This window comes from Pelobates fuscus, chromosome 4 (assembly GCF_036172605.1).
Source record: "Pelobates fuscus isolate aPelFus1 chromosome 4, aPelFus1.pri, whole genome shotgun sequence".
NCBI lineage: Eukaryota > Metazoa > Chordata > Amphibia > Anura > Pelobatidae > Pelobates > Pelobates fuscus.
The window spans coordinates 309128157-309147787 of record NC_086320.1 but is presented as its reverse complement, the minus strand read 5'-3'; the positions used below and the strand labels follow the sequence as shown (position 1 = coordinate 309147787).

At 39.3% G+C, this 19631-nt stretch overlaps 1 protein-coding gene across 2 annotated transcripts in view; it reads left to right on the top strand.

Moving 5' to 3' along the window:
- Positions 1-296: 296 nt before the first annotated feature.
- LOC134608060 (ubiquitin-conjugating enzyme E2 E2) overlaps positions 297-19631 on the top strand; it is a 237185-nt gene continuing 217850 nt past the window's right edge. The window contains exon 1 of one of the 2 annotated variants that reach the window (XM_063450692.1): positions 297-411. The gene's annotated coding sequence lies outside the window, so the exon portion shown is untranslated. Of the gene's footprint in view, positions 655-19631 lie in introns of both variants that reach the window. The other variant, XM_063450691.1, reaches the window with a different exon arrangement.

Sequence of the window (19631 nt, the reverse complement as noted above, 5' to 3'; positions counted from 1 at the left end):
CCATGTCCACACATGAGGCCCTCAAACACTGCTTATATCATTAATAGCTTTCACAGCTACTTAAGATAGCAATTTGCCACAGACTTGGTTTTCCTGCCAACACTGTGTCCTCCTCCTAAAAAGAAGTAGGGCGGGGGCGCGCACCGCGAGAGAGTGAGAGAGAGAGCAGTCAGTGGGAGGGAGGGTGTGCGCGCTCCCGTTGCCATTTTCTCTCTGTGTAAGTAAAGCGCGGCCCCGTCCAAAGCCAAGTGGGCGGAGCCTTTGGAATGTTGCGCTGCAGCCGATCCCAGGCAGGCAGGCAGGGTGGTGATACACAACATTCCGTACTTATACCAGCCCCCTGTGCGCGTGTCCGTGAGTTCACAGCCCGTGCGCTGGCTGGCTGCTTGGATAGAGCTGCGGCTGCTGCTGGTAATATACATTGGCTCTATAGGCGTTGTGTTTGTGTCAGGGGAACTATAGCGCCCTATATGCCCGTGGGCACAAGCCTTTAGGGACACGCAGGTGCTGTGGGGTCCGGGGCGTCAGTGGATGTTTGTCCGGACCCCCGACTGGAGCCAAGAGGACCCCCTGGGGGGAAGCAGTTGGATTAGAAAGAAGATTATTATAAGACTGCTCAGAGATAATACTTCAGCACCAGGACCCTGAGAGCAGGTAAAGAACAGACTGTGCCAGTGAATGGCTGGCTGAACATTGTGAGAAGGGTAGTCCACAACAGCTGGGGTGCCAAAGGTTGGCTAGAACTGCCAAAACAAGGCTTGGCTTATGCATTACTGGGGAGTGGGGGAGGGAGGACGGTAGGTACTGGGCACATGGTGGTCCACTCTTGTTCAGTAACCCCCAGCCATATTCTGGTGGCCACCATAGTAAATTGCTAATTATTTTTTTTTTCTTGCAGTCAAGATTGCTGCACATATTTTGAATTATTTCCACCTCGCCATGACGCGCAGTGAAGTCATGAGCCCTTCCCCTGCGGTGCCTTACGCGCCACTAACATGGCTTCATTATGATCCTGGTGGTGGCCACATGTGACGGGGTTGGTGGCAGCTGTGCTTGAGAACCACTGCTGACTGCTTATTAAGGGTAGTCACTATAAATGTAGTTGTGCAATCTGTGCCCATTATAAGTATTTTTACTGTGCATCTGTGTGCATGCATTTGCGCGTGTTTGTGTGTTTTAGCTGTATATAGGTCGGACTTGGTAATTTTGTGTTTTATTATTTGGTATGTAAGAAGTTGCTTTGTCTAATGAATGGCTCTGTTTTTGTAACCTTTATAAGAAGAGACAATGCTTGGTGGGTTCAAGTTGCCTTCTTTGATTGTGGATTCATATGACCTTTTATATAACGGAATTGTGTCTGTATCGCTTTAAGTGGATGGAGCACGTTAAGATTACCGTCGTGTCAATAGATTGTGACCTGCTATTATATTATATCATTTATACACTAAAGTGGAGAGGTTCTGCTATAATTAGCTCCAGTATCCATACGTATCACCATTTTATGTAGGTAATTCTCTCATTTTCGGAACATTACTAATAATCATCATGAAGTTCGATTATATACACCATGTAGTAAAAGTATTTTTAACGGCCATATACTATATATTTGATTAATGTATCAGGTATTCTATTTATCAGTATATTACGTCTCGAAATATCGCTCTGGGGACATACCTCTGCATCGGGATGGCACCTTTTACGCTCAATTTGTACATGTAGCGTGTGGCCATGTAATCTGAAAACAGGTGAATGGTACACGCTGAGTTCTAGAATGTAAATTGAAAAAAAATAAAATAATAATTATCCTTAAAGGACCACTATAGTGCCAGGAAAACAAACTTGCTTTCCTGGTCCTATATAGTCCTTAGGTCCCCCCTCCCGCGGGGCTGAAGGGGTTAAAACCCCTTTAGCCACTTGCCTTAATCCAGCACCGGGCTTACTCGGCGCTGGTACTTTTCCTCCCCCTCCAACATCAGCTCCTGAGTGGAGCCGAATGCACATGCGCGGCCAGAACCTCACGCGTATTCAAACCAACCATAGGAAAGCATTACTCAATGCTTTCCTATGGACGTTCTGCATGCGCAATGCAATTTTCGTATTAAGCATCGCGGAAGCGACTCTAACGTCTGTCAGTGAAACAGCCACAAGAGGCTGGATGAACCCTGCAATGTAAACATAGCATTTTCTCTGAAACTGCTATGTTTACAGCTGCTGGGTTAAAACCTGGGGGGCCTGGCACCCAGACCACTTCAGACTATAGTGGTCCTTTAAATATTTCTGACCTGAGATTGCACATGAAAGTATATGGGGAACAGTTGGTACATAAATTTGTCATTAGCAGCAAAGTATTTTGTATTATTTAGAGAAGCGTGTCATATTCAAGTGTCTTCATTATAAACACCAGTATATATTATGGTATGCTAATGCTAACTGCCACATTTACTTACCAATACAAGGTAAATATCTAATTATTGTTCATTAATGCACGTTATTTAGAATACATCTTGTAAATGTTAGGGTAAGGACTTATAATGTTTGTTAAAGGAACACATATATTTCTCCCCCCCACCCTTCCCCAAGTCATTTGGTAGATCTACCCGACCCAAAACATGCATTCAATATAAGTTGCATACGTTTTGTGAGGCGTTATGAAAAAAAAATAGCTTACATTAGTTGTAAAACAAATTTCTGCACCGACGGTGACCCATTTCCTTTTTGTCCAGCACAGACTTTGCCCTCTGTATTGGATATTGCCTAGTCTGAGGCTTCTCATTCACAAGCTTTGCAGATAAATGGCGCATGCGTAGAATGGGACAATCCTATAGCATTACAATTCATTGAGGGGTGTACAAATGGCAGACAACAAAGTCGCTCGCTTCAGCTTTGATGTCTAGTTTAATCAAAGCGAGGCAGGACCCCCCCACCCCCCCCCTCCAGCTGACAGCCGTAAAGGTGAACCTGGGATGTGCACTTTTTTTCATAAAATACGCTTGCATAGACAGATTAAGCCTTAAAACACTAAATCAATGTGCTTGTAGTGTTTCTGTAAGTGATAGACATTGTTTTCAGTTTTGCCAATCCCACAGTATAAATTTGGATGACTCTGAAGAGCTAGGGAATCCCCAGACATAATGATATTTACAAGTAATAGTCTATTCCGTAGATCCATTGAGGGCTATTGTGTTGTTGCAAAGTTTTATTGCCACCTATCTAAGTTCTGAAATTATCTCTAGTCTTATGCAGCAAGGTGATGTCAGGACAATTTTAGATTTTAGATCGGATTAAGAAAGATTTGCCAAATGCCCTGTATTTAATTACAAATGTACATGGCCTAAAATTAGTATTTGAGCTTGGACTAAATAGGCAATTTTATAGGATCTGTTCTTTAACATAAATTCCATTCTATTCACACTATCTACAAGACAGGCAATCGACTGCTATATACATCTACCATTTCTTAAGGTGATCGTTGATAATCGCAAGCAAATAGCAAGACTACTGTCACAGGCAATTTGCTACTTCAATGACTAGAAGCACAATATAAACTTTCTCCTTTTACATACCATATCACCTAGATGCAACTACATATTCGATTAATACTTACCAACAGCTTCGTCCTCCTTGACTTACTGTGTAACAATACATAGAGCTACCTTGCCTTCTGTTGTATCACAAAAGTAGCATGCCTATCTTGAGAGAGGGACCATCTACTTACAGGCCACAGCCTTAAGACGTCCAGTGAAGTTTTGTGTCCAAACGTGGTCATTCATCATAAAGGCTTGAACTTCTGAATGTTGTGTTAGCCAACGTCAAGCTCTCTATGTCATGGTAATTAATGGCGTTTCCAATACTTATTCCTCTGAAGAAATATCTATATAAATTTCCTATGCAGCATGTTACATCATCTTTGGAGTGTGGGGCGCAAAGTCCTTCATATTGTGAAGCTGTGTCTCGATACACTGTTAAAGCATCTCTTTGTCAGTGATGCCAAGAAGCAGATATTTTTCATTAAGTTTATTTTAGGTTTATATTATTATTCATAATTAAAGAACAGCATTTGTTTTGCAGCAGAGCAAAATGTGTGTATGAACAAATAAAATGGGACAAACATCATAGAGTAGACAGAAAGCAGGGGAGAAGGAACCTGTTCAAAAGCGCCTTCAACCTAGAGACTTTAAAATGAACTTTAATACAGACACTCATTAATAACTCGGCCTCCATATTACGGTATATCACTGTAATAGCAAAAATAATATAATGATCTGTCTGACTAAATTAAAATTGAGGGGGCCAAAGGCTCGCTGAACTTTGTGGGAATTATTCCTGTAAAAGGTTGGTGACTTGTTCGATGTATTGTATGACAATGAGTTAGTTTTGAAATGCAGGAAATCATCCTCTGGAGAGAATGTAAAATAAAACAATAGAGCGAAAAGCCACTGTGCATGAACAATAACTGCTATTATTACATAATAATTAAATATACATTCGGCACTATTAAAATTCATCACATTGGCAGACATACAAGACCAGCACAGTCATCCCAGAAGCTGTGTGAAAATATTATTCATAGGGTGATAGTTTGCTAGGAACTATGCATGACTTATAAAACTTTTGTAACAAAATGTAAAAACTATCGATGCATTCAGTTTATCGGACTTATTCGTTTTTCCAGTGTACCGTAGCACTGTATATTTAATTTATTTCTAATTTTTTCCCCCAAATTTTCCTCAGAAGAGGTTACTAAATTTATTTGTACAGATTCCGAGCACAACTTCTTACTGATTAATCCGAAGCGAAATTCATGCTTTTCCATTTACAGGCGATAGACCTTGGATTTTTTTTTTTTGTCATGTTTTATTCAAAACACTTATTATGTGAAATGCAGTATTTTTACCAAAGTAATCCTGCTTCACAATAAACCTGAACATTCTGATAAGTGATTAGGTTTATTTGTTTTACATTTGTTGTCAAGCCTTCTTATCTATAGAACAAACCTATACATATTTACCTAATTTTAAATTGTTGTATGTATAGCTCACTCATTTTTTACTGCCTCTTGGAAAAAAAGAAATCCGAGACGTTTAAATGAGGTGTGTGACTTTTTTATTTTAATATAGTCTTTATTTAAAAAGGGACAGAGCAAACATACGGGTTGCATAGACGATAGTTTCTAAACACACAACACCGTTTGTACCCAACACAATATGGATATAAACATACATTTTCAAAAAACTATTCACATAAGGCCCAAAGAATGATCAATCTATCACTTGATGAAACAAGAATTATGAATTATTTTGTGTCTGACATTTGCGCTAAAACTGTCAGTGCCTAACATGAATTGTTCCATATTTAAACTGCTGCCCATTAAACTAAATTGTTTTACAAGTCTATTGGCATGCTTTCATTTATCTGGTACTTTGCGGAGTACAGTAAAACCGTGCTCTTATGTACAATATCTTCTATATTACACTAACGATAATGAAGACCGAATGTGCCCACTAGTTCACAAACACAAAGTGTATACACAAGATTTAAACAGACACGTAAAAGAAATGTGAAGATTTAGGCCAAAATTGAAGAATTAGTCTTTTTAACGCAAAACATTTCAAAATTTATCAGATAGACCTCCAAGTGGTCTAGCAAGCTGTCTATGCTGCTTATTAATTGTGTTTGCACACCAATTGTTTATTAATATTATCTTATTTAGACAGTTGTGTCATATGAATGTTTTTAATTATAGGAGCTGTTCAATAAACAATCTATGGTTGTCTGTTCTAATTATTTTATCTGTTTGCTAGCAAATAAGTATGGTTTTGATTTTAAAGTGATAATTTTAAATATACACATCCTTAAAAAGATTCATTCTTTTCTAGCAAAGCCAAAAAACAAAAAAAGACTTGTATGCTGTATTTTGTGTCGGCGTAAACTCCTATGATTTAAATTTTGTTTATACATGATTTTCTAGTCCTATGCATATATTTGACATAGAAATTTGTTTTGTTCAAATACAATTCATCTGTATTTGGGCCAATCGGGTGTTTGTCCTAATTTTCTAATTCTGAACTGATATAATTTGCTCTACACAGAATTTTCGTTTGCTTTTTGCTCATATGATTCGTTTACAAATTGAGTTTCAAGTACTGATATTCTGCCGCGCAAACGTCTAATATATACAGAGGTACCTTTTTCACTTGACTCTGCAAAAATCAGAATGACTTCTTAAAATGTCTTTCTAAATTCCACATAAGTGTCAACATATCCCTTAAAATTATTGCGCCATCAGAATGTTGTACTTGTACTAATACTTAAAATGATTTGTTCTGTTCTCTAAGGAGCTGCGAAATAGTCTAATATTTTTACAATGAAGGTATTCTCAAAAGTGAACTGCTCCGTATAGCCGTTTGCATGCAGCCTTGTGTGGCGAAGTGTGACATTGTCTTTTAAGTAGATGGCTGTGTGCAAACATCTATGTTTATTCTAGGTATAACGTTACATGTGGTTGAATCTTGAGTTTCATCTCTCCAGGTCCCAATATATTTTATTCTAGAAATCCCTCGCCGTTCTCAAAATCAATAATATTCCATCATATGGTTCTCCAGTTTTAAAATTGTTTATCTTATTGATTGCAAAATGACTATTATAGTGAACTGGCCCAGAAAGATCACGAGAGACGAAATCCAGTTTGAAAGAGAAGCAGAGACATAAAGGAACATGCAGAGATTTCTTACCTGTAACCTATTTATAATAAATATGCCTGGTAATTAAATCAGAAACCACAGACGATCTCTAGGAAACCGTCCTGCATTTTTTACCCCCCAAAGTATAAATAACTGTTTTTTCCTGTCCTTGATTTTGCTCTTTTTATCTCATCTGTTAAATCGTGTTCTTATTGAAATCTGGGTGAGCTTTAAACACTTTTGTTTTGCATTAAAATACTGGGATCGTGACCATAGTGATAATACGGGGGAGGAAAAATAAATTTGACGGTAGATCTATGCCTGATAAACATTTGGGACAGAAATATACGTTTATGTGAATATCCACCGTCAGAACATGATCCCTGAATGAAATCTAAGCTGTGCAATGTTTCCGAACCAATTTAAAGATTACAGGATGAGCCGTAGTAATAAGGACACCCTGTTAAATAATTTAAGCAGACACATGCCTGCTACCTTAAATTATGGCTTATAGCATGACACAAACAAGAAATGCATTAGTAAAAGCATATAACACTGTTACTTATGTGCTGATAAAGCAAACTAATCTAATTCCCCCACGACACCATTGCTATATATAATATATGTTCAAATGTATTTAGTCATTTATCCCACTGCCCACTGCAAGAAAAGCTTTAACAATTGACTAGAGCCTCCTGTGGGATTGTTTGCTGATACATTGTCCATTTTGACATTGCACTGCCTCCCATTAAAGGACCACTATAGTGCCAGGAAACCAAACTCGGGTCCCACTCCCGCCGGCCTGAAGGCGGAGAAGGGGGGTTAAAAACTCACCTTTCTCCAGCCCTGGGCTCCCTCGGCGCTGGGGACTCTCCTCCTCCTTTCCCCGTCATCGGCTGAATGGGCATGCGTGGCAAGAGCTGTGCACGCATTCAGCCAGTCCATAGGAAAGCATTGTCAATGCTTTCCTATGGACGCCGGCGTCTTCTCACTGTGAAAATCACAGTGAGAACCGCAGAAGCGCCTCTAGCAGCTGTCAATGAGACGGCCACTAGAGGCTGGATTAACACATTTGTAAACATAGCAGTTTTTCTGAAACTGCTATGTTTACAGCAGAAAGGGTTAATCCTAGATGGACCTGGCACCCAGACCACTTCATTAAGCTGAAGTGGTCTGGGTGCCTATAGTGGTCCTTTAATCTATATACAGTACTTGGAAGAAATATTCAGTCTACAACAGGGGTGCCCAAAAGGTAGATCCCCAGATGTTTCTAAAACTACAGCTTCCATGATGCTTTGTCATTCTAAAGGCATTTTAAAAGCATGCAAAGAATCATGGGAGTTGTAGTTCTCCAACATATGGGATCTACCGTTTGGGCACGCCTGGATTACAATTTAGTGCATCAGTCCATGATGGGTATCACTATGAAAGTGAATGCAATGCTGATTGCTCCACTCGGATCTTTGCCCCAGAAAAGATCTTCAATATCATCCCTAGCAATTATCTTTATGCAAAGCACGCAAAAGCTGAGCTAACCTATTCATTAGTAGGATTATAAAACAGCCAAGATGTTTGGAGTCAAGAATTATTCCCCCCTCCCCCTTTGTGGCATAATTGGAAACGGCTACATTTGGGTGGGTTGTCTTCTTTGCCAACCGCATAAAAGAATGGGTTTCAAGGTTGAATTTGATGGACTTTAGTATTTTTTTTTCGTTCTGGAGTAGTAATAATCTTTTGTCTGTGGCCTTTTCAAGCCCTCACACAAAAATAGACTTCACTACGTGATCCTAAAGTATTATTACCTACAGTTATTATAGGAGGACCTCTCTCCTGGACACTAAACTGTCGAGAAATGTGTTAACCAGTGGTGTATGTCACCCAGCCTAACTGCTAATCCATACAGTCATAAGAGATTTTTGGTCTTTCTGGATTGCTGACGTTTCAGACCTAATGACATTTATTTGCCAAAAACAGTATTTTTCTGGTGATTTTTTTGTATTTTGAATTGCTCCTTCTGGTTAAGCTACTTTATACCCTAAACAGCTCCTAGGCAGGAGTTTATAGGATATGAAAAGACCAAAATTAGACGCTCCTGATTGGATGTCATTTACTAATTTATGTTGCATTCTTTTTTTAATCCATTATATTCCATACATTGCATTAAAAGTAAGAGGTACATTTCATGGCATTGTTTCCCATAATTCCACAATAAATACACATCAACGATCTCTGAGCATTTTAAAACTGTCAGCTTGTTGTGAAATTACATTATTTCCCCTTTTCAAGATTCATCAACACACATTGTTATACTCAATTATGCCTTGAATCTATGAAGATATTTATCAGTGAGAATGCAGGAGAAATCAATGAGCTAACAGACATGCATTATCTGCCTTGATAATGCACAGTGCTGCTCTGTTGTACAATGCTTTGGTTATTATTGTACCAACTGTAATTCTCTCCGTGTCTGCATAGAGGTAGAAGGGATTAGCGCAAGGGCAGCAAGCATGATCTCATTCTCATCAGCTTGTCACAATGACTAACACAACCGTGCAGTTGTGAGAAAAAACCAGAGCCAGTGGAATTGGCATGAATGTTGAAAGAATGAAATAGGTTGGCCCGTATTCCAGTAGGTCATAGAAATGACTCCACTAGATGATTAACATTAGACAATGTAGAAATCCTTCATGCAGTGTGATGACAGAGGAGGGAAATGTGTAATGTAGGTGTGTGGGTGCCTACGAAGGGAGTCACTTTTGATTTGATTTTATGTTATTTTGTTGCTTGTACATCTTTAAAGGGCAGCATATTCACCAAAAGCACTTCATCTTAATGAAGTGATTTCAGGGCCTACATGCTGTGCTTGCAGCCTTGCAAATGAAAGAGGTGCAACTAATGGCTTCCAGCACACATCTATTCAATTATTGAATCTATTTGTCGTCCGATGTCTGGCATTAGTAGTAGCACCAGAATGTGTGCATCCATTGATTTTGCAGCAATTCTCTTTTGGATTACAGATGTTTGTTTTGCCTTTCTTTTTTTTTTATTATTTTCTTTTTTTAGATAGACCCATGCTTTTAGTTGAGTAAAGAAATCTATCTAATAAAAACAAAAAAACAAAACGCGTGCTCCTTTAAGTATGGTTTATTATTACCTTGATTGCATTACAGGGCTGTTCACTAAAGTGATTATTATTATTATTATGATATTTATATAGTGCCAACAAATTCTGCAGCGCTTTACAATGGGTGCACGAACAGACATGTAGTTGTAACCAGACAAGTTGGACACACAAGGACAGAGGGGTTGAGGGCCCTGCTCAATGAGCTTACATGCTAGAGGAAGTGGGGTAAAGTGACACATAAGCTAAGGATAGTATTAGACTAATGACAGTTGCAATAGAGGAATCAGTCGGGAGTTATTAACAGTTTAATTGATACGCTTTTATGAAGAAGTGGGTTTTTAATGATTTTTTGAAGGAGTGGAGACTGGGTGAGCATCTAACAGAGGAGGGAAGTGAGTTCCATAGGAACGGTGCAGCCCTCGAGAAGTCTTGAAGGCAAGCATCAGAGGTGGGAGTATTATAGACGTAAGTCTTAAGCAGAGCGTAACGGCCTAGACGGGATCATTCAAAGTGAATTCAAATTTAAGGCCAAAATGGGGGAAAAAATCTGTTTTGTTTTTTGTTAAGTGTCAGTTATGCTTCCAGCTCCCTTACTCTGGCCTTAAATAATTAATTCACATTAAATTATTACTTTATAATAACCGTGATTAGCCTTTTATAGCAAGAGTGGCAAATAGTTATCCCTCTTGTCAACTGTTTTAAAACTACAACACCCAAGGTTCTTTGGTAGATTCTACAGTTCTTTTTAGTACGCCATCAAATGTATTTATTTTTGTCGACCTATTATCAGAGAAATCTTTCCGGTTGATCAGTAGAGCATGAACTAGCATTTGTACTGTTCACTTTGCACACTGTAGCTTTTGTTTTTCTGCTTTGTAGATTCTAATAAATTATTGTTTCTCTTACTGCTATATGATCTGGCATGGATTTGACTTCCCACTAGGAGTCATCTCAGTGATTAAATGGTGTTGGGCTGTCCAAAAACACAGAATCTATTACTACTTGGAGCCAAGTATTTTTGGCTCTATTGAAAGTAAGTGAGCAATTTTATTTCCAATCATTAAGTCTATTTATCAAGCTTTATAACACATATATATACATTTTCTATTTCTTTCTTCCTCTTTCCTTACATTTTGTGTATGGATTGTAGGATCTGAAGAAATTAACTGAAGGTTGATTGCCACTCGCCGCAATGCAATGCAGTTCAAGTTTAAAAAAGTGTTTGTTACACAAGGCATGTTATATTTCTTTTACATGGTATACATATGAAATTTGATAAACACACAGATTAAAATACTACACAAATACATTGTGTGTCATACTGCGAATATTACATTAGCACTTTAAAGGAGCACTGGAGCGTTGGTGCCCTTGTTTGTATTGGGGTTCCGCCACCGGGACCCCCAAAAAATTTAAAAATATTAAAGTTGTACTTACCTTTTTTACGGTGCCGAGGCTGACTTGGCATTGCTCACCTCTCCACCTCCCACAACGTCACTATAGTGTTCCTTTAAATGTTCAATACTTTACTCTTTTCTTTATTGGTTTTGGGTTTGCCATAAGAAGTGCATACAAGTGATTTTAAATTTGCTGTATGTAATATTTACATAATAATTACAATTACCGCACATTTTGTACGGTATAATAATTATCTATATTCTAAAATAATAATTTATTTTTATTTGCTTGAGGTTTTTTCTTTCTTCTCACTTTTGCATTAGAAAGTTCTTTTTTAAAATTCGAATGTAATTTTTTGCTACAAGTCAATACCGCATAAGGGATTCATACTTGGATAGTTGGTGAATATATATTATTATTATCGCCATTTATATAGCGCCAACAGATTTCGTAGCGCTTTACAATATTATTAGAGGGCGGATTTAACTATAAATATGACAGTTACAAGAAAACTTACAGGAACGATAGGTTAAAGACGGCCATGCTCAAAAGAGCTTACAGTCTATAGAATATATATATATATATATATAAAGGTAGCATATGCTCCACCTTCATTATGTTAGATGCACCTGCTTTTTCATGTTAATAGGCAACCGATTATTTATATGGATGCAACTCCAATGTATACATGTTTAATCTAGAAGTTTTGCTGAAAAACAAATGGGGCCAAAGAGTAACTGTGGTCTGATTGTTTATGGCATTCGTGGTGGAACTCATGAATATGAGAGGTATAAGAGATCAGCAGTTCTCTGAACAAAAAAAAAAAGACAAATTGGCAATTCTAAGAACCATAAATGTTATAGGTTATTGTAATGATTAGGTTGCTATGAGTTTCTGGTTGCATTTTTAACATTTTCTATCAAACCATCCTGAGAATTCAACAGATTTACTGACTGGCACTTGGGAGGCAGCCAGTTCTTGAGAGCTTGGTTGACCCAGAGGCTACCAGTAGTAACATAACTACTGAGCATTAACAGTCCACCTAAGCCGTTTTACTTGCCGTGTGTATTCCTTTATGGCCACAGTCTTTGTTTATTTATTTATGGCCACAGTTTACCATTATAAATGTGCTTTTCAGGCAGGACAGTGGGCCATGTGACAAAACAGGCCTTGTCTAAGTCAAACTCCATATATATGACAATAATTTTACTTTCCTGGTCCTATATGGCTTTTCTGTGAGGTGGTGGGGGGTGGGTTAGATTAAAAGGGAGAGTCAACGCTCAGAAACTGCAAGATACTAGTGAGTCTGCCTCGACCCAGATGCCTAAAGATAATTTTATAGTTCTAATTTTTTTTATCTACACTCATGTACCAATATAAAGTGGCCAGTCGCAGATAGTTTTAAGTTCCGCCTGCATCAGTTTCACACAAGATTTTTTTATTTTCGATGAGTTGGAGTAAGTTTAGCTATTTTTAGTAAAATGCTTTGAAGACTTACACTTGGTGCAAAAGCAGACATTAGTATATGTGTCACAAAATACAAACTTGGTTTGAGGTAATCGTTTCCTGAGAGTTAGTTTCTTTAATGAGATATTTCAGAAACGTGGGTTTCCTTTCTATTATTTCTGTGTTCGAAAGGGAATGGAATAATAATAATGCATTTCTATTTTCCTGCAATTCAACTGTGTATTTTTTTGTAGCTTAGCCACATTCTATTTTTTTTCTTAATATCTTCAAATTTTTAAACTATTTCTGTGTATTGTCTGCTCTGTGATGTCCATCATTTAGGAGTCTATTAGCTTGCTTCACCATGTGACCTTCTCCTATTTCTGATGAGCTGGCAATTTGTCTCAGAACGTACCCGAGCTGTTTGGAATTGTCCTTGTTTTTAAAATGAGCCATGCACTAAATTGTCTTAAATGTCTGTATGAAACGTTATCCGACAGAGTGTGTACAATGGCAGTGCGCCACAAGGAATGGATATATGTAATCTGTCCCTCACAGGCATTTAAAAGCCACACTACTGGTGTTTAAAAGGCATCCAGTAGAGTGATATATATTCTACATCTTTGTTTCTATCAGATTTGTAAATTGTACTTTTTTTTTTTTTTTGGTATGTTTCCAAATGCTGTTTGTGAACTTTTTCTACTAACTGCTAAATACAGTTACATGTTTACAGCTTCCTAGTTAACTCTAGGTTGCTAGACATTACTTTCTTTGATTCGGGACTCTTGATGTCCACTTGGAGCTGCTCTTTTAGAGCAATAAGCCCCTCATATTCAGATCTAGTCCCATCTGTGTCTATCTGATTTACACACAAGGGGTCTGTGGAAATGGTAGAACTTTTTTTGTTCTGTTTGCCAGGTCTAGACTTGAAGAATTGTCTCCTTTGGGCCCTTTTTCCATCTGCAAAAGCTCTCAAGTACTTCCGTTTCTCTTTTCATCACAGAGAGATTAAATCCAGTTGCTAGATAGCACAAAACACATTTATTGAGAGACTACTAACTGCTGATTAAGCAGCATGAATAAATTCAAGGTTTTTTTTCTGTATTTTTTAAATGTCTGTATTAGATGATACACGATAAAGTGAATTAATGCAATACCTTTTTTTTGCCAGCAGTATTTAAATATTATACAACTAACATTTTGTAGGTTATTTCCATTGAACATAAATTTGCATATATTTGGCAGGAGTAACTGCTAACATTTGGATGTTTTGAATGCAGACAAGTATATAATTCTACTGAACACAATGTGCCACAATATAATCATTTATTTTCCATCTTAATACATGTTATATATACATATCAGAACATTCATAAGGAATGGTATTTATTTATAAAAATTGGAGAAATTCTCTATCACTTGGGATCTATTCACTAAAACAGAAAATGTGACGAAGCAGCACTGGAATTGTCAGGGAATTGAGCTGAATTGGGGGGGGGGGGGGGGGAGGAAATGTCCATATCAGATATTTATTTTTTTTTAAACCTAAAGCTACTGATTTCTTTATAAATTATTTCATTCCCAGTTTAGTGAATAGTATCCACTCATCCTCAGCTCCTCTCTAAGCATCCTCAAACGCATATATGTGTGTATATATATATATATACCTCAGGGCTTCACAAATTTGCTTTCAATCTAGCAGCCAGCTAAAAAAGTTAGACAGTTTTTTTTCCCCCCAAACAACAAAAATACAATTCTTAAAGGTTCTGTAAAAGCTTCCTTTTTGTAGATAAGGCAGTTTTCACATTGCTGCCTAGTAACACCTCTAGTGGCTGTCACTCAAATGGCCACTAAAGTGTCTCCTATCTTAGTCCACAATTAGCAGCACCTACATTTAGCGTTTTCACGCTCTGCATGGAGGCGCTGAACGTTCCCCATAGAGATTCTTTTAATTGATTTAATGTATCTCTATGAGGAGATGCTGATTGGTAATTGATAATCTGAGCTACGGAGGCGGGCCAGCTACAGCGAGACCGTCACGGCGCTGGATTAAAGATGAGTAAAAACATAATTCCCAATGCTATCGGAGGGGGCTGGTGAACTAAACATACACATTCACTGACAGACACCCAGACTGACACACACACTGACATAGAGACACACACACACACACACACACACACACTGACAGACACACACTGACAGAGACAGACACACACACACGGAGAGAGACACTGACAGATACAGACACACACACAGACGGACAGAGACAGGCAGGCCCACATACACACTGACAGAGACACAGAGGCAGACAGGCACACTGACAGACACACACACATGCCAGAGACAGACAGACAGACAGACAGACAGACACACACAAAGTATTATTATTGATACACTCAAATATATACACACACACACACAAACACGAACATTCATACATACACAGACAAATACACATGCAGACATACACACAGACAAATACACATACACACTTGACAGATACACATACAGACATACACACATGACCGATACACAAAAATACATATTTTTTAGTAACCCTACCTTTAGTAACCCTACCTTTTTGGGACTGGGCAGCAGCAGGTGACATCTGGTTAGTGGGACTAACTGCGGCTAATGGGAGTAGGCAGTCACTGTTCCAGACTCCCTCCTCCTGTCTCTCCAGCCCCTTGGAGCTCTGTGTGCAAAGGAAGTGAAGGGAACTGTAATAACATCCTATCAGCGCTGAGGTCATGCAGGGTAAAGGGCGGCTCTGCGGCATTGGGCAGTAGGAGGGAACGGACTCACCAATCCCAGGCGCCAGGGAAAAATATTTAGTCGACCTGGGGCCTGGGATATGTTGAGCCAATATATATATATTCACATACTTGGGATACATACAAATGTAACACATTAATACTTTTCTGTTTTGGTGTAATAGGTTTGGCATGGAATGAAAAAAAGGTAGATTAGAACGGAGTGGAATGTTGTGATCAATTTCGTCAAAGATAACATTTGTGATTAGGGCCAGATTCTGTTGAAGAGATTCCCTTATCTCTTGCAGTGGAACAGAGTTTTTCTGCATAGAAGTCAATGGGAGAACTGCTATTCAGATACCATTGTACGTCTTTTTGTTTGCAATAGAATTAAAACTATTTTCATGTAGTTTCTACACGGTAGAACATTCCACTTTCATGGAATTATTATCTGGAGATAGCAGTATTTTTATTTTATTATAGCTCCCACCTTGGTTTACTCTGTTGCATGTTTGTTCAGTGTTTTCCTAATTGTGCACTGCTAAATTCTGATATTGTCCATTTCTGGCCTCTCGGCCCATCTGTGCATCATGCATGCCGGACCATGGAGGGCTGACTTCGCAGGATCTTTGTTCCCTAAACATAGCGCATCGCTATGCAGAGCATGAAGACCCTGAACTAGAAAACACCCCCTAGTGGCTGTCTGAGGTACTTCTACTACAGGTGTTACTAGGGAGCAAGTTAAACACTGCTTTTCTCTGAAAAGGCAGTGTTTACAGTGCTAAGACAGCAGGGACAGACTATATAGCGCTGCGGAATAAGCTGGCGCTATATAAATTATTAATAATAATAGTATATACACATATTAAGCTGTAGTGGTTCTGGGGACTATAGTGTCCCTTTACATTAGGTGAAATAAAGCAAACAAGAGAAAATTAACAGAAAGAGGAAAGGATCAGGGGAAGTGTGGGAGATATGGAGAATTTAATCAAACTATTGTAGAGCTGATTGTTGTTTTTTCTTTGTAACACGGGAGAACAGACAGCTTGCGTTAATAATACTTTTTGTTTGTACAAAATAAGTCAATTGTTCTTATAAATGAATTTATAAATAACTAAAATTGCATTTATTAAATTGGAACTGTCACTTAAAAAAATATTAGTACAACCAAATAACTAAATACACGTTGCCTGTTGGTTGGTGCTATTTTATTTCTATTCATTTTTTGTAATTCTTTATAGATGTCTTTATTTTAATTTATATACCTGGCTGGGTACATAGGGCAAACATGCAAACCTGTTAACCCTTGCAGTCCTGTACACCTGGCACATTTGCCCGTGTGGTGCCGCTGGAGGGAACGTGTAGCATACATACTCTTGTACAGAATATAACAGCGGATTCCCAAGCACACATTCATTATGCCTGTTGCAATAGCATTCACTGGGGTGAAAGAATAAGGAACAGGAGCTGTCATGTTCTTTGAATAGGGCAATGCTTCTGAAGTCTTATGAACATTTAGTTAGAATTACGTTATAAAAATATGATATCAAAGTTAGTGAATAGTTAATTCCATTATTATCCAGTATTAAAACATACACATACAATGCTACGACTTATCAAGCTTTAAAACTTTATATAACCACACCTGTTTATATTATGGTTTTAGCAATAGAACATTATTAGTAGTTCTGGTTTGTTCTCCCAATCTTTCAAGTAACAGGAGTTTTGTAATCTGAATAATGGTTGCTAGGTATATTTGTTTTATTAACGTTTTCACAATATCTGTGATGGAGAGCAGTTACCCATGACATATATCCCTTGCTGTGCTTTACTGAACATTAGGTAAGCAACAGGATGGCCAGTTCTTTGGTAGATGATGAAAGTCATTTGATATACGAATATAAGCAGGCTCAATTTTCGAACATTTGTCAGTCCATTGACTTAGGAAAACAACTGATGCTGGGCAAAATAATAAAAACAGTAGGAACATTTAAAAAAAAAACACAATGTTGTGATTTGGTGTCTTGTTCTTAATTACTTAAAGAAACACTACAAGCACCATAACCACAACTGCACACTGTCGTGATGCCAGTAATGGCACTCCCCTCCCCATTGTAAGAAGCCAAACAGTTTTTTAAGAATGGTTTCACTTCTTACCTGGGGTCTGTGTTGTGTGCTTCCTACCTTCACTACATCATCCTGTCTCCTTCCTCCACTACTTCAGACCGTAAACAGGCAGTGCACAGCTTACAACGATGGGGCTTCGCTTGAGAAAGCTATTGGAAGCTCCTAGCTGTAGTTGTTATGGTGCACAGCGTGTTCCTTTAACATAGCTGTTCCCAACCCCTTTATCACTTGGGTACATCTTGGCAGCACATTTCCATAAATTGTACCCCTCATAGTAGCAAAATGTACTATATTTCCTGTTATTTAACATTTACACATTTTTCTCTACCTTATCTCACCTTGTGCTCTGCCCTAGGCTACTCAATGCTTCTTTTATGCCCCAGGCATTCCCTGCTTCTCCTCTGCCGCAGGCTCTCCCCGCTCCTCGTCTGCCGCAGGCTCTCTCCGCTCCTCGTCTGAACCAGGCTTTCCCCACTTCAGCACTGTCACAGGCTCTCCATGCTTCCCCGCTGCCACAGGCTCTCCTTGCTTCCCCGCTGCCACAGGCTCTCCATGCTTCCCCGCTGTCACAGGCTCTCCTTGCTTCCCCGCTGTCACAGGCTCTCCTTGCTTCCCCGCTGCCACAGGCTCTCCTTGCTTCCCCGCTGCCACAGGCTCTCCTTGCTTCCCCGCTGCCACAGGCTCTCCTTGCTTCCCCGCTGCCACAGGCTCTCCTTGCTTCCCCGCTGCCACAGGCTCTCCTTGCTTCCCCGCTGCCACAGGCTCTCCTTGCTTCCCCGCTGCCACAGGCTCTCCTTGCTTCCCCGCTGCCACAGGCTCTCCATGCTTCCCCGCTGCCACAGGCTCTCCTTGCTTCCCCGCTGCCACAGGCTCTCCTTGCTTCCCCGCTGCCACAGGCTCTCCTTGCTTCCCCGCTGCCACAGGCTCTCCTTGCTTCCCCGCTGCCACAGGCTCTCCTTGCTTCCCCGCTGCCACAGGCTCTCCATGCTTCCCCGCTGCCACAGGCTCTCCTTGCTTCCCCGCTGCCACAGGCTCTCCTTGCTTCCCCGCTGCCACAGGCTCTCCTTGCTTCCCCGCTGCCACAGGCTCTCCTTGCTTCCCCGCTGCCACAGGCTCTCCTTGCTTCCCCGCTGCCACAGGCTCTCCATGGCTCTCCTCTGCCCCAATCTCCCCCATGCTGCTGCTCTTCTGCCCCAATCTCCCCCATGCTGCTCTTCTGCCCCAGGCTCTCCCCGCTCCTCCTCTGCCCTAGGTTAATTTGTCCAAGTTCTGAATGTAAACAAAACTTGGCTACTTTGGTGTTAAATATGAAATTATCTTTGAATTCTTAATTTAGTGAATAACCCTGATATAGAGAAAACAGGATTTAAATAAATAAAAAAAATAAAAATTGTATTAAATGTCCCTCGTAATTGACATCACGTCTCGACTGATGAAAATAGTCAAGATGTAATGATAATGAACGTGGAGGTATTGGTTTATAAATTATAAAATATTTTTTACAATTAAAATGAATTTTTGTAATTCACATCAAATAAATCTGTGTACATTTTTCAAAAGGTGTTGTACACTTTTTCTGACGCATGAATATTATACATGTGCATATACAGAGGGCATATGCTCCCCGGCCCAGTCCGCAACTTGTATTACAAGCCTTCTTCTCTTTACCTCCTTCTGTCCTCCCCTCCTTATCTGGAGGAATCAACCGGCATGACGTGATGGTCTCTTCTTATTGGTTGGCGGCTACAGAGGGATGATTTGGCGGTATGGCACTTTTCATTGGTTGAAGGCTGGATGATGTGTTGCTTGTCATTGGCTGGCGGCCGCCGTTTCCAAATGGATGCGGAATTAATTTTTTAACAATTTATCAGTTCCTTATGTTACATAAAATTACCTAAATGTCCCTGACCACAACTCCAGCTTTATCCATGCATGTCTGTTATGTAATCTGAAATGACGGAAGGCAAGCAAATCCACAAATTTTCAGTATGAAAACAATTTATGTTCTTCATTCACCAACATCTGTGCCTTATCGCCAAATTAACATGTAACTTCCATTGTCTTTTGTGGTCTCTGATTATCTGTAAAATGGGAAGGTTC